This window comes from Dermacentor albipictus, chromosome 3 (genome assembly GCF_038994185.2).
Source record: "Dermacentor albipictus isolate Rhodes 1998 colony chromosome 3, USDA_Dalb.pri_finalv2, whole genome shotgun sequence".
Taxonomy (NCBI): domain Eukaryota; kingdom Metazoa; phylum Arthropoda; class Arachnida; order Ixodida; family Ixodidae; genus Dermacentor; species Dermacentor albipictus.
In genome coordinates, this window is record NC_091823.1 from 97,844,306 (window position 1) to 97,860,254 (window position 15,949).

At 41.5% G+C, this 15,949-nt stretch overlaps 1 protein-coding gene and 1 long non-coding RNA gene across 2 annotated transcripts in view; one reads left to right on the forward strand and one right to left on the reverse strand.

Moving 5' to 3' along the window:
- Nucleotides 1-15,949, forward strand: part of LOC139057872 (uncharacterized) — a 328,200-nt gene that overhangs the window by 149,071 nt on the left and 163,180 nt on the right. The gene's annotated exons all lie outside the window — the stretch shown is intronic.
- The window catches only part of LOC139057873 (uncharacterized), a 119,885-nt gene that overhangs the window by 88,999 nt on the left and 14,937 nt on the right, over nucleotides 1-15,949 (reverse strand). The window contains exon 2 of the long non-coding RNA XR_011513061.1: nucleotides 10,457-10,606. This is a non-coding gene — a long non-coding RNA (uncharacterized lncRNA). The remainder of the gene's footprint in view (nucleotides 1-10,456; nucleotides 10,607-15,949) is intronic.

Here is a 15,949-nt window from a genome sequence, read left to right on the forward strand (position 1 = left end):
CAGACACACCAAACACCCAAAAGAAGGTACAGAACGCTTGATTTTACTTAAAATTACGCAATGGAAGGCTTATATATATTTATTTTTATCCTTTTGCCGCAAGGTTAGTTGAGTAGCGTGTGTTGTCTCATAACTAACTCAGCAAAAAAAGACAAGAAAGAAACACATTAGCTGACAGAACTGCAAGGGCAGTTCAGAAAGTTGTAGGAACAGGTTTGTTATACATGGGCTGCCCTTTGTTAAGACGGGGGAGGGCAATGCAACAGTCGCAAAAGTCAGTGAAGTCACCGGCGGTTCCTTAAAGTGGCTAAGCTTTAAAAGGCACACGATGCTACGAGCTGTTAGTGTTGTTGATTCTGAAGGTTACTTTAAGTCAACTGATGTTCTTTAGACGCCAGGAGATAACTTTTATAATAGGTGCATTATAAGAACGTAGGCTTACACAGGCAAGTAATATGTTTTTGCATAATAACAAGGGTCGAGATTGCTAGACGCTCTAACCTCCGCGCATACTAAAGGAATATCGTGAAAGTTGCATGGTTTTCTTCTTGAATCTAACAGTACACCTACGAATAGGCGCTCAAACTCTAAGAAAAAATTTCTCTGTATTCCGCTAAAATGCAACCAAGCATCAATATTTGTTACAGCTACGTCCTTGAGTTGTTAACGACATGCTACATTCCCACCTGGCTCCATACCAGCAGCCTGCCCTGCAGCAAAGCTGCTTAGCACCGAGCTGCAAAGTTCTGTTTAGAATGTCTATAAGATTCTCAAAATACAACTCAGAAACTCAGTTCAACCCGTCTGGGAGTAAATCGTTATCGTCCGCTTAGACGTGGCCAAACAATAATCGTCGACCGTCAACGGTGACGGAGCTCATCCTGTGGCCACGCGCTCCTTTTCGCTTCCTGAACGCGTGCGATAAGGTCGTCCGTGCGAGCTCAATGCCTCTGCACGTACTGTACTCAGATGCAAAGTGAGCGAGCGCTCATTAGCATTTTGTTGCGAAATGACCAACGTCTCTGCATCACTGGCTGTCCAAGATTAGGCAAAGTTATATGCCAGTGAAAGGCGGGGGTTGATTCAGACGGAGTGGGATTGAGAAAGAAGCAACTTCTAGACGTATGTATTACCCTAAGCCGGGAAGCGGTAGAGAAATGAGCGAGACGGAAGTAATTGGAACCAAGGCAAGCAATGTTATGAGGAACCAGGCTGCCAGCAAACCCTTCCTCATTCAATGTGAGCGCTGATAAAGCCTAAGTGCGACATTCTTAGTTTGGCTTGGCAACTTGCGATAAGCCAAAGTCCCTATTGCTTTGACTGCAACATGCTAATGGACGCACGCGGTAATGCGCGCCCCGTCACTTCTAGATTTTCGGCTTTCGTTAAGCAGTTTGATGTTGATGTTCTCCGCAGTTCGGTCTTTCCCTCTCATTTTCTCTCCCTTTTCTTTGCTTGCATCTTATGCACGCCTACTAAACATTCTCGGCGTTCACTAATAATATGTACATATTTTCCGGCGACAGCAGGTAGGAGCTCGAAATTACGTTTCTCTTTTCGGTCCGCCCGTCTACTCTGTTAGGCTGACGACAACATTTTTAGGACATTGACGATGCTCCACACAGGCTCTGGGAGAAAATGCGGCACGGCATCTAGAAGGCCAGAACGAGTATCACTATAGTGAACGACGATTTCGTTATCTGGGCATCGCATAGGAATTGTCCGTGACATGAGGGTGACATAACTGCGTGCAATTCTTCATTGTCATGCTCGTGAAAACCAGGTAGGTGGCACAAAGAAGGCGTACACGACAATTATGAGCACATTCTTCAAGCATGGCGCATACCCACAATAGAGGATGCGCCGGCAATGAGATGGTTGGTGAAAGACAGCGTCGAAAGCATCGACAAGGTTCTTGACAAAAGCGATGACGCAGGGACAAGAGCACATTCTTTACAAAATGCATCACAACATTCAAAGCCGCCAAAGTGTCGCATATGCAAACACTGCTAATGCACAGAAGGCATGAAATCATTTAAATCTCCTAGGCAGCACAGCGTTATTTTGCTTGAGGCATCAGTTGCAGTAAAGGTTTTGACCTCAGAGTTGATTCATTCCAAAGCAGCAACTTTAAAGCAAGACATCGAGCCCAAAAAGCACGCAGCATTTATCACAGAGACTGCATCTTTATCTACGGCCTAAATATTGATTTATACAAAAAGAGAAAAAAAAAAAGACTTGGTTTAATAGTTGTTTAATAGTTCAGTTTCAATGTCATTTCGAATGATATGCTGCAGTCACGCTACGCAGTAGCTACTTGTACGTTGTCCTACTGAGTAATAAAAAAATAGAAACTATAATGTTTCACACCAAACAAACGAAAATAAACGTGACGCGCCAAGATTATAGGAATCAACTATTTGTAAAGAGTCAAATGATGAACAACCTCAACAAGAACCTCAAAAGAAGCATTAATTTTTGTCGAACAAGTGCGTCCGAGTGGTTCGATAAAGGTGTGCCTTTTCACTGAATAGATATAGCTCACATTAACACAGGGAGTCTGTAAGCGGTAAGGTCTCGCCAAGCGTTTAATTACAAAACATGCATTACTGCGTCAGCCAAAAATTAAGTTTACTATCGCAAATAACAAACCAGAACTTATTTATCTATCACATAATTGCATTACTGGTCTAACCCTGATAATTAATATTTATTTGCTTTTAAAATTCAAACTTTAAATTTATTAGTTCTTATACGATCGTAGCACTAGCCCCTAGAAAGCGCGTTATTACCGCTTTGTTTGAGGTCCAGTTCTCAATAGCGGGTGAACACAATTATTTGAGGAAGAACCAGGCAGCTGTAAATGAGATTGGGTTGGTCACTGTTGGGGCAAATGAGTGCAGAGCCAAAGGAGTCACTAAGGTGTGCTGCCCTTTTTTTAAACTTCGCTGAGACGTCTGAAATGTTTTCACCCTTTACATTACCTGAGGAGTACAGTGCTGTTGGAGTGAAATAGAGAAAAAATTGTGCCGAACCCGGCATGTAAGAAAACGTTAACAAAACTTCCTGTATACCTTGCAGGTGACATATGAATGCTGTGTTTTATCACCGCGCTATGCTACACGGCGAATGTTCACATAAATTATGTAAGTATCCATGTTAATCTGACAGAATCACAAAAGTAGTACACATTGGTGACAGAAGTTGTCTCTGCTAAACTCAAGGAAGGCTCCTAAATGATCGTCTCGCTAAGCATAAAGCAATACTTGTTTTTAGGAACACCCTTGACTCGAGTGCATTTTTCCAGACTGATCAGTGTCACAATAATGATCCCCAGCTTTCGTCATCTTCAATTCAAATCCAAACTCTCTTCCACTCACCTTCTCATCATCATTGTCTTGGAGCAAACAAACCCGACCTATGCCATGTAATTATTGAAAAGCATTCGCTCTGTCGAATGATCCATTGCCATCTAATAACTTTTGCTTACAGGAACCAATTCTATTACTTTATTGCCGGCCAGCTGCCTCTGTTGAACAGTGTATAAGGACTGGCGATATCTTATTTGTTCTTTCTTAGTCCTACAAGTTAAAACTTTCAGTCTTAATTTATGTATAACCTATATTTTTTTATGTAGGTGCATATCTTAGTGGCCTCCTTGGCATTTAAGCTGTGCCAGTCTGCGTGAGGGGGGCCAATGAGCCACTGGCAGGTGACAGAACATTGGGAATAACGGGATATTGATGCGAAAAAGTAATATAATTTCAAGTATGATTGAGCCATAACAGTGATAGTTGTCCAGACAACATCATTTCTGTGCAACAATTTTACAATTAGGTTGAATAGTTCTATATACTGAGTACGCAAAATGTGGAAAATATTAATCATTTTAAAACTTGTGCATACACAAGTTAGACGTAGAAACGATGGTGGATATATGGAGAACTTTAGATAGAGCATACCTACAAGTTAACCGAACGCATCTTAGTTGAATATCCGGAACGGGAACATAGTCATGAACACATTTAAACTACGTTATCAAGAATGATATTTTGAAAGTTATAAGGTGCACGAGGGAGGTAGCTATGACGCTTGTTCAGTAATCTAGTTATCAAGCAAGCTAATTACTGATAAAAAATGACATAGTAGGTTGAGGACGAATGCGCCATTCTTGTGGTCTTCGAGTGCATACATTAAGAGTCCGTTTTGTAATTTCTGTACCGTTTTTGAAGCACTTGCTCAAGTTCCATGTAAAAAGAACTTGGGCCCTATAACGTAAAACTATACCAATATGTTTTTATTCTAATCTCCTGACCTCAACTTTGCGTAACCGCCGACGCAAGCACCGGGCGGTCACCCGCAGGGTCGTCTCAACAGAACAATCAAACGCTCTCCTCCTTCACAGGAAGTAACTTTTGCTTGCTTGAAAAAAAAAACGAATAACATTGCCTACACTGAGCAGCTTGTCTTATCTAATTGGCTGACAAGAGGCGAGGAGCACTCTCAAGTGGAGAGGGATTTGATAGGGCCGAGCCACTGCACTGAAGGTCGATAAGCAGATGAACAAGGCGCAGCCGGCGTCTGCGGTTGGTCCGCTTTCCCTTACTTAGCTTGTGGTGGCTGGTCGAAAATCGCAGTGGCATGCAACGGAAGCCTTAGAATGATGCTAAAACGGATCCTCAGCCAAGAAAAGTTGGCACAGTGAGGTCGTAAACGTGCCGAAAGTGCTCGAAAAAATTACATGGCTACGCAAGAAGTTTTATTATACGCAAGTCAACCCATGCTCTCCGGCAGGTGCGAGTAGCCAGCGCGTGAGCGATCGGCGGCAGCCATCTTTTATTCCTTTCGGAATGGGGCAGCCTGCGGCTATTCAGAACAAAATTCAGTTTTGTTCGGCATAGTAATGTATCTTTAATGCGTAAACGTCACTTTTACGTGGTGAGTTTTTGCGGTTTTGTGACGTTGCGTGACAGGCAGGTGAAGTGGGTACAGCCCGAAAACTTTTGACCAATAGCCGGGGGATAATGGCGAAAAGGTGTCGAATCAGAAATAACTATTTTTCTTTTTTCGGTGAAGTCATGCATAATCAGTGTGTACACGCCACATCAGACGGGGAGCTATCGCGGTTTTCGTGACGCCGCGTCACAGGAAGTAGAGTGGGGGTGGTCCAAAAACGTTTTTCACCAATCGCGGACGGCTGATTGAAGAATTGAAACAGAAAAGTTTGGAATAGTTTTACGTTATAGCGCCCCTAGTCTTAAGAGTATCGCTTATATCTTTGTCATTGTACTACCCGCATGCCTTAAGTTGTTGTTCTTGCTTTTGTAAAGCAAAAAACACTCGATCATGCAGGCGCCACCTACAGAGATGGCACCATTGCCGCGCTACGCATGACGCAGTAGGAGCTAAATATAGCCTGTCGCACGGCGGTCAGAGAGGGATAGCTCGGCAGAACGTTTGTTCATTCGAGCGGGTGTGGCCACGTTTGAGAGAGCTAACTCAACCATAACGGGCATATTCCATCAAACTCAAAGCTGTGCTCGTCAGTAGTTGAAGGTTTTGCAAATCCGCAATTCGCTAGCAAACTTTTCATGGTTGTTCGGCTATAGCACGCGAGGTTCCACACGCAAGGTCTAGAAATTGAGCTCGGGCAATCAAACAGAGTTATGACAGTGCACCCATTACCTTTGGCCACGGCGAGCGTGCTGCGAATGAGGAGCAAGCGTGATAGCAAGATTACACCGTAGGAACATCATTTGCTGCACAATACTTAAAGCATGTAAGCTTAACTTATCCTTTCAAAGTGCGCATAAATGTCACTTGTGCATTTACTGCATCATTTCTGTGCCGTAGTGTCCATATGCGCTCCGAAGCCCGCATTAGACGTTTTACGTCGTACTCCACTGCGGCTGCGTTCCCGATGCAGCCTATCCGATGATTTTGTTTAAACTGCTGAAAAGTTCTATTTGAAAAGAGGAGTGCATATGAGGGGCCATATGCTTGGAAATGTCCTACTGCTACAACCCTGTGTTGTTGTAGTCAGTTGTAGGGTTCATGTTGAATTTCATCTCTGTTGAGCTTTTTTTTTTTGCTGACAACACGAAAAGAAAAAAAATACTACGGGAGGTAGAGAAAGCTAATACCACAGTAGCTTGACGAGGTTCCTTTCCCTGCTTGGCATGGGCAACGGACAGTCATGTGAGAAGTGTTAGAGACAAGTGAAAAAATGCATATATATATATATATATATATGTATATATATATATATATATATATATATATATATATATATATATATACATATATATATATATATATATATATATATATATATATATATATATATATATATATATATATATATATATATATATATAAAGTACATACGTATCGCTAAAACAAGCGAACACGAAGTTATGATGACAAAACTCCCCACAAGAACGACAGCACAGCAGATAATTACAAAATGTAAACGCTGCAGCTTAAAGTTTGTAGTTATCAAAACACAAAGTAATTGCAAGAACACTGGAGGCGGAGCATGTACTACAAAACACAAAAAAAATAAAAAAAGCTATAGCTCATTCATCAAACGAAACAGTTCGCGTCGGATGACGAACAATTTCAAAACCATGTTTTCTTGGGTAAGATACTTCTTCCAGTTTTGTTTGGTAATATTGTTTGTAGAAAATGTAGGTAATCAGGAATATGATGGCGCAGCATGTAAAGGCCGTGGTTAGTACGGGAAAAGGTATTAACACGTAATTTCTGTTTCGGGTTGAGTACGTGGCTTTTAATGGCCTTCTCAAGGTGCATAAGTTAAGGAAATCGGTGTTGGTACTTCGTAAACCATGTTTCTACTTCATAAAAAGATAAAATTCGTGAGAATACTGTACAAGGGGTACATTAAACGAGGCTAAAAATTCTCTTGTACGAGCGTCATGTGGGGCATTGGCTAATGACGAATGGTTTCTTTCTGCAATGTGTGCCATTTGTCAATGTTAGTCTGAGATGTGTCCATGCAGTCAAGGCTGCAGTAATTAATATAAGGTGCTAAGATTACGTTAATAAGCGTCAATTTAATTTTAGTCTCAAGCATCTGTAAATCCACATAGCATGCCACAAGCTCTTGTCAAATTTCCTGCCACGCGTTCAACATGTGTATTCCAGCTTAGGTGCTGACTAGAAGTCACTGCCAACCTCTTTGCCTCTTTTACAACTTCTGTTTGTTCGGAACCGAGTTTTATGGTGGTATCTTGACTAATAACCTTACGTATAGCCATAAATATTGGGGCCTTTGTTCTGGCAACGTTAATTTCTAAGCTATTTTTTGTGTCTATTGAAACAATTCTGCTGGTGTAACATTTGGGGAGTGTATGAGCTCATCAATACTAGTCGACTGAACATAAAGGCTTGTGTCGCTCTGCGTAAATGATGTAAAAGCAAGTTTGATACCGTTTATTATATCATTTATTTAAATATTAAACAGAACTGGTCCCAGTACACTGCCCTGTGGTACACCTGAGGTAATATTTAAGACAGAACAATGAGATTCATTAATTAAAACGCATTGTTTACGATGTCGTAAATACGACTTATGAAGCTCATTAGAAACTCGGTGAAACACATAGTATTCTAATTCTGTAGATAAAATGATATGGTGAATCCTTTGAATGCTTTAGAGGAATCAGTTAGGATACCTAGGGTCAGTTTATTGTCTTCAAACGCTCTAAATATTCATTCTTTTTGTGTTAACAAGGCTAACTCAGTAGATATGCTTCGATGGAACTCAAACTGCTGTTGTAATATCACGTGCTTACCGCAGAAATGAGTAATTCTCTTGCATATAATCGTCTCCAATCCCTTGGAAAGAACAGGTAACGCAGATATGGGTCAGTAATTTGAAAAATTATTTCTATCGCCTGGTTTATGTATAATTCCCCTCTAGCACATTATAAGGCCTCTGGCAAGGTACCAGTCGCTAAAGAAGTATTGAAAATGTCGCGGAAAGCAGGCGTCATTAAATCTAGAATGAATTTTATTGGTTTAATTACAAGATCATAGATGTCCCGAGCTTTACTGTTTTTTAATGACATTAACGTGGAGTAAATTTCATCACAAGGTATCGGTTCAAAAAATGCAGCTCGAGAGTTAGGTGCACCAAATTTTTTTAAAATTTCAGTACTCTCAAATATAGCGACTCCGGAGGCAAGAGTGGTGAAGTATTTCTTAAACCCGTCTGCAAAGTCCTGCCTTCTAGTGTTTTATCATTCACTTTTTGTTAATGTATTTGGCTGTTCCGTGTTCCAGAGTATAGTAATTTGTTAAGTTCGCGCCATAACACATCAATCTGAATAGTTGAGCGATTGAATAATTTCTCAAAATATGTTTTTTTAGTTGACGCAAATAGCTCTCTGAAAAAATTTTTGTACTTTTTGAAAGCAGAGAGATCATCCTACTTCCTTGTTTTGATATACTTTGTGTATAAGCATTCCTTACTTGCAATAATTTTGAAGCATTTATCGGTCATCCAAGGCATGCGTAACTTTTTTTTAATCTTTCACGGTCTTTAACCTAGAAGTGGTGTCATAACATGACCTAAAAAGTAACAAAAAAGTTTCATGCGCTAGTTGAGCAGTAGTGCACTCAAACAATGAGCTCTAGTTTAGTGTGTATTTCGCTTCGAAATGCTTCAAGGGTCCTAGAAATAATATTTTTCAGAGTATAGAACTCAAGCCCGTGTATGTTTCGTTTAGTAATTACATTATTTTTCAATATAATCTAAATAGAAAAGTGATCACACCAAACTGTAATTATCCCTGCCCGAATTAACACAGTCGCTCACGTTATTTGTCACAAATTAACCTAAAAGGATTTCTAAGTGATAGGAGATTCGTGTAAGGCTCAGGTATTACGTTTCTTCAAGAAAATTAATCAAGCAAGATTTGAAGTTTGCGCGAGGCTGCTGTGTTATTTATTAGATTATTATTGCAGTCGCCACATATTATGGCACGCAACTTACTTGAAACAGTAAAATTTAACACCCTCTCTAAACAGGTAAAACCGGTTTGGGTTCCCGTTGGCTGTGCGGTAAATGACAGAAAATAATTTATTTTTGCTTAGGGTCATTAAAACCTCATAATCGGTGTTAATTTCCGAAAAGTCAGGTTGCACAGCACATGTCAATTGCTTTGATATTAACTGTAGTACGCCGCCACCACGGCGTTCGGTATTACTCAAGAAAAAAAAAAAGAAACTCTCGTTTCCTGGAGGATTCAAAACGTCAGCTATACATGAGTGCAGTCTTTCAGTGATTATAATGACTTGAAACTTGAAATGTAATTCAGCAAGAACCATAATCAAACAAACCTTCTTCTTTCGCACACTTTGGGCATTGTAGTCCATAACGCTGAGATGACTCTTGCGAATAGGACAGCTTATATCCCGAGGCGCAGACATAAAAAATTACCAGACAAGTTCAAACGAGCGAGCCGTATTGTCCCTAGTGGGAGGCTGCTGCATAGCCTATTTTTTCCCCATCCAATTCACAATCGATTTGAATCATCCTCGACGTTTCCGCTTTCCGCGCGTACTCTTTACGGTTCTTCATCCTGTGCGAAACACCAGTTTCTCTCTCTTTCCGATTGTCACGCCTAGCAACTTTTTTCATTTTTGGGCACAAATGTTCATTAATAAAAACTTGCTGTTTCTCAGAAAATCCCAGTTTATCTGCTCCGAACCTTATTTTTAGCCCTTTTTTCAAAAACAGCGTCGCGTTTTGCACTGTTCTTGAATTCTACCACAATGTTCGAGTTACTACCAGACTACTGTTGGAGCCCCTCTTCGGCAGCTTTGCCATTATCATTTTTCTGCTGAACAGAACTGTTCCTCATAGGAACCCAATGGCAGATTTCAACATCTTGTTTATGTTATAGGCTCCCCAAGTGCACCCCGAAGCTTGCCAAGAATGTCGATAAGGTTTTAGTTTTGGCACTGAGGAATTCCTTCAATCTCAATGTTTTTTTTCCTCGAATACGGATCCTGCGCTGTGATCCGCATTGAGTTCTCGTTTGCCAAGTTCTTGAGCTGTGCAAGTTCAAGACTAATCTCTTCGTCTGCTGCTTTCAGCGCGGCGTTCTCTTTCTTCAAATGAGCACACTCTTGTCCAAAGTCATCAACGTCATCGTTCGCGTGCTCTAGGATGGCCTTCAGCTCCCTGATTTCTTTACGCATCTCACGCTGAAAATCAGCCATCTCACTTTCTATGGCACAAAACAAAGCATTACAGGTGTAAAAAAGTTGCACAAGAATTGGCAGCAGAAGCAACGGGAAGGAAGTTTGCAGAAATAGTAACTGCAACACAGTTGAAAACTTCCAAAGAATAAAAGGAGTAGAAAATAAGCGTCTGCTCCTTCCGTCACCTGCGCTCACTAGTGACTGCCGAGGGAGCTGCACTGACCATTTCACAGGAACAGGTGAAGGCGATGGTCACGTGCTTAAGCACACGATCTCTTACACAACGGTCTGCACAGTCGCCTCCATCGGGCATGTATCCTCAAGTTTCCGGCTGCCTCGCTCTTGGTAGAAGGTGATGCTTGCCATCGTGCACCTGTGAAATAAGTAGACGGTGCAATAGTTTGTTAACGCAAATAACGGGCCTTCTTTTCAGGATCCGGTAACCTGTTAATATTCATTTTTTAATTGTTTCCCACCCCAATGTACGGTAGTGCAGATGGGAAGTGCAACAATACTGAAATATTTCAAGCCTAACTTTAATGGGAAAAATGTGACGACACCAAGGAAGTATACAGACGCCTTTCGACGAATTTTCTCATGGATAGTCATTATGTAAGCCAACATGATGCCCTTTGTTTCACGAGTAATACGCCAAATGTGTTGGTGTAAGAAAGAAACGGGTGAAGGCCAAATTTTTCTAACACCATTCGAATGCGAATTGTGACTCGAATACCAAATCGCTTATCAGATAGCCATTTAAAACATGAGTATTTATTTCTGAAACTGAGATGCCAAGCCTGTGCGAACTAAGAAAAAGAAAGCCAGCCGACTTCAGCGATGGGTTCGGCTCTAAGTTCATTTACTGCGTCATCAACATTAATTAACAGCAAAGATCATTATCTAATTGATGCGAAATCATCAAATGGTCCATTGAGTGAAAAATACGGCTTGTGTAGCAGCGAAATAGCACCTAAATTCCGATTGGCTGCAATGCCATGTCATGTGCGTACCTCAACAGATCACGGCCGGCGAAGGGATAGATCTGCTGAGGCGCCAGGTGTTGGGTGAATGGAGAGCTCATCGCTGCTGCGCCTCGTCACCCTCGCTCTCGCAAGCCTGTGTTACCCGCGCGTTCCTTGTCAGCGCAACCTCTCGCCTGCGTTCTAACTTCGGCTGGATAATCACTATAAAGAAATTATCCATGTACGCCCCCTTTTGCCCTTTGACGCTGCTTTCATGACCACGAGAACAAAGAATCGCACGCAAGCACACTGCCGTTTGGACGAGAACAATGTTTATGTGATGCACATAGCCTAATTCATGTCCAGTATTGCATTGCATTTTGCTGCTTCAGAAATACATGTGCAGATATAGTGCGAACTCGGGCCGATTGGCACATGTTGCATAATACAGCGCAAGACACAGGTCATAAGGAGGAGGCCGACAAAACGCTTCGTCTGTCTCCGTATAATGTCGTGTCTCTTGCGCTGTCATTCTTTTTTTTTTATCTGCAACTTCCGCACATGCCACTGTTCTCAGAGTCTGTATGCAGCCCATAGCTTTCCCCTAATTGCCAAGTGCTGTAGCGCAGCCTTCAGTGGCTACCACGTTCGGCTCCCACATGCATGCTTCACTGCCATAGGCGCTTAAATGCCAGCCGTGGAAAACTTTTATTCTTTGTTCCCGCAATGTGGTGAGACCGACTCTGGGAATGACGTGGTGACCTAAAGACACCAAGAAACAACCAGTCTGTGCCGTCGATCACGTCGTCGCCAGCGTCACAGAATGAACGGAAGAAACAGAAGGTCAAGACAAAGCCATGTTCGAGTTTTTAATTGCTGTCACAGTTAAAATAAAAGAGGAACGCTTACTTTCAGAGACACGGAATCAGTTTTATGCACAAAATTAATAATTGCGATTCAACACTGCGCAAATAGCCTCTAAAGGCTTTATAGCGTTGTTGCAAACAAGCTTTTCAACGAATGGTTACAATATGGAATAGAGCATTAGAAATACCATCAATAAAAGGTTAGCGAAGAAAAATGGCAAGTTGCAGCAAAAGAAAAATACCTACTGTTGATGTAATTTTGTGCCGTAAACACATGAAGAAAGGTCGTTTTGCAAATGAAGCATCTCGTTTCGTAATATAAGAAGGCATGAATTCTACACGAGTAGTGACCCCCCAAAAATAAGTAACAGACTAAGAGCATGGTATTGAAAATACTCTGTTAGACGAAATACTGTCAAGTTGTTATGTAGGATTCGACAGTGAAATCGAAAGAAAATACCTTGTATTATTTATTTTATTTCTGCATTTCTTTGAAAACTTTTTTTTCCTTCACGCCTCATAAATCGTGATACATACCTTGCTTACTAGACGTGCAGTATCAAGATCTTAGCAATCGCTTGTTGTGAAATATTTTGCTAGTTTTATATAATTCAATATCCCGAACATTTTCGAAAATAACAACGATTAGTTAGTCTGTCTTATTTAGCTTGAATCGAAAGGTACCGTATCTGTCCATGCCTAGCGTAAAGCTTTAGCGCACACGCCTGCACATCCGTCCTTAAGATGATCAAGTCCTGATTTTTCGTTTTTATTGTTACCTGTCGTTTGAAACTCGCTCTGTAGTTACAACGTAAATTCTGAGAACGGTATTGTGCACCGGTGTTTAATCCTTCGTCATACTGAGCACCGTCGTTCTATGTTTAGAAGTTACTGTTCAAGATTGATATGTCAATTAATCGACTTAAAGTGGGCGACCTTCAAGTCCTTATGGCAGTACAGACATTCCTTGTTGTACATGTGCAGCAACTCGTCAACAGATTGTGTCTGAAACAAGCTGCTCACTATCATAAACAATAAAATTAGATGGGCCCACTTGTTCAAAGCATTGTTGTTTACTCGAACAAACTGGATCGCTAAAATTATTGTTATGTGATAGTATTCCTACCGCAAATGCCATTGGTTTTTGAGAGCAGTCTTGTTCGATTAGACATGACACAGTCTCACATCTGATCCCAATGCGGTAATGCACAGCTTTTCTATTCATTGCAACATAATTATTAGTAGTGTCGCATCTCTTGCTCCTTACGGGTTTTATGAAACCCATATTTAAATGTGTTTTTACCTTATAGGCTCAATTGCTATCCCGCTTGCGTATCTTTACAACGAGTAATTGCATCTTCCGAAATATAGTCATTATACCACTCTTTAGACAGCATCTAAGATCAGTCAATCATGACTATAAGCCTATCTTGCGGATGCCTTCGACACGAAGTAATTAACTTTATCGGTGCCCCAATTACAGGCAGCTGCACCTGCCATCTTTTTCGGTGTTTAGCAGCGCTGCGACTCAAATGCTGGCAGGAGTTGTTAATCCGCTCGCACCAAGTAACAAGCGAAGTCAAACAAGAGAAACACTTGTTGCGACGCCATGTCAAGGCGGACCCGGGCGTCACTTTGTTAACGGAGTCGACTGAAGGGCATGCAAAGGCCCTCGCAGCAAGTGTAGGGTATGTATCACGGACGGCGCCGCTTTGGTTCATTGATCATACGGGTAATTCAATAAGGCTGTCACGTACAGACCCGTAAGCACAAGCGAACCGTCGCATTGCTTGGTGCTAAGAGGAGACTCCATTAACTTTGGGTATTTTTATCTGCTTCCGCGTTTTCGCCGGTTCAGGAAAAGCCGCTAAGTTGATTAATGAGAGATGAGCTCGAGGCTATTAAGAAGACTTCCGAACAAGGAAGTGCGAGATGTTGTGCTGTGATAAAAAGAAACACCCTAATTAAAGGCTAAAGGATAACTTTGTCATCACTTAGCAGCCGAGTTGCCGAATGTTGTGAAACAGGCGTCTTTCTGGGCCACTTCTTTAAGGTTCATCAATTTTCTGCTTTCAATGGTGGGTGTAATAAATTATTACAACAGAAGTTGCTCTTAGTGCTGGATCTGCCATGTTCTTCATGTGGAACTTTGACTTTTCCTTGGTGGCAAAACAAATTGCAATGAGCTTCGAGCCTTTTTTCTAACAAGTAAAAAAAATTCGAAGGGTATTTTAAAATGCGACCCTTGGCGCAATGTACTGAAACAAAATTGTAAATGTAAATTGAAAATGATAAAAATTGTTCTGAAATGAAATCATGTAGAACGTTGCGTCATAATAGGGCTGCCTCCGAGGATATTGCTTCTTCCTTAGCTGAATCTATATTGATACAAAAATTACATATATTTGGAAAGAAATCTCAAGCCAACGTAAGTTTATTATATTTTACTTCATCGATAAGGGAAGGAACAACCGCATAAAAGCTCTTACGTGCAGCAGCTTCACGAGGTAGCTGCTCCCCAAGGTTTAACATACGTGTACAGCATAACCATGATATTGTAATGAATGCGGTCAATTCCGCTTGTAGATTCACAAAAGGAAGTCGCGAAAATTTACACCGATGCTTCTCTGGGAGCTGTGTAAGTGTGCGTAAGCGTTGCGTCACTTGGTCATCTCCACGCAGCCCGGTATCATTATCAATGTTATACAACTTGATCCGACTTGTATACACGCTTATCGACCCTCATCGCTCGTTATCAACTTCATGGGACTAGATCAGACCCTTATGAAGGCTTAGCGATTGTTATCAATACTATGAGACTTGATCCAAAACTTATCAACACTTATGCGATCCTTGTCAACACTTATCAACACTTACCTTCCAAATATTCCTAATAAGTATATCAGCGCCAATCAAGGCCTCCTTAACATTCAACCTTTTCTTCAACACCCCATGCTTGCGAGATCACAGAAGGGTTCTTTGCTTACATTCCTCATTTCCCGTTCTGCGCCCCAAAGATAATAGAAGAGGCTCAAAGATGATATTGTGCTTGTGGAGGTCAGGGTTGTCGTTTTCTTCTGGTGGCTTCATTCGTTAATTTTGTTACTGTTTTGTAGTTTCAGTATATAGGAACAGATGCATACTCTAAAGCCGAACCCTTGCGCATCCTCACATGTCCATCCGTCCGTCTGTCTTCTGCCTGCGTAGGTCTGCATCTGACGTCAAGCCATGAATTTCAGGCATCCTTACGATATTCCGATGTACTTTATCAAGCGTAACAAGAATCTTAAAAGAGCGGCGATGCAAAATAGTTCTGAAGGGAAGTAGGTAATGTTTACAATAAAGCTCTGGAGCTCTGAAACGCATGAGCTAGGGCGTGTGCCTTTCTGGTAAGGCTTGCCGAGGATACAAGCAAATGACTTCGACCAAGTGGCACCACCGGAATTTTGATGAGAATCGTCGGTGAGGACCAAACACACGACAAAAATGGTTGTGAAGAATCTGAAAGGTTGAAGCGTTACTTGAGGAAGCCAGCCTTTGAGGAAAACACAATGGTGGTGTTTCCCACGATGCCTTCTGTGGCCGTTAGATACCACGCGCTTGACATGAAGCATTCCTGCGTCTACTTGCGCGACGTGCCACCGATTCTTAATGATCTTCTCTATTCCTTTTTACTAGGTGCCCTTGCGATTCTAGTTTTCGTTTTATATGTCTTACGTCGCTTTGTCCTCAACGATGTGGAGGCAGCTGCATCCGGAAAATTATTGCTGCTGGTTTTGTTGTACGTCAAGTTCAGCGCAAGAGGAAGGATAAATCCCTTGTAGCAGCCCTGTCGTTTCAAATTCAAATAACTTTTGTGCCGTGTTGCATGTAGCGCTGTGGAATTTC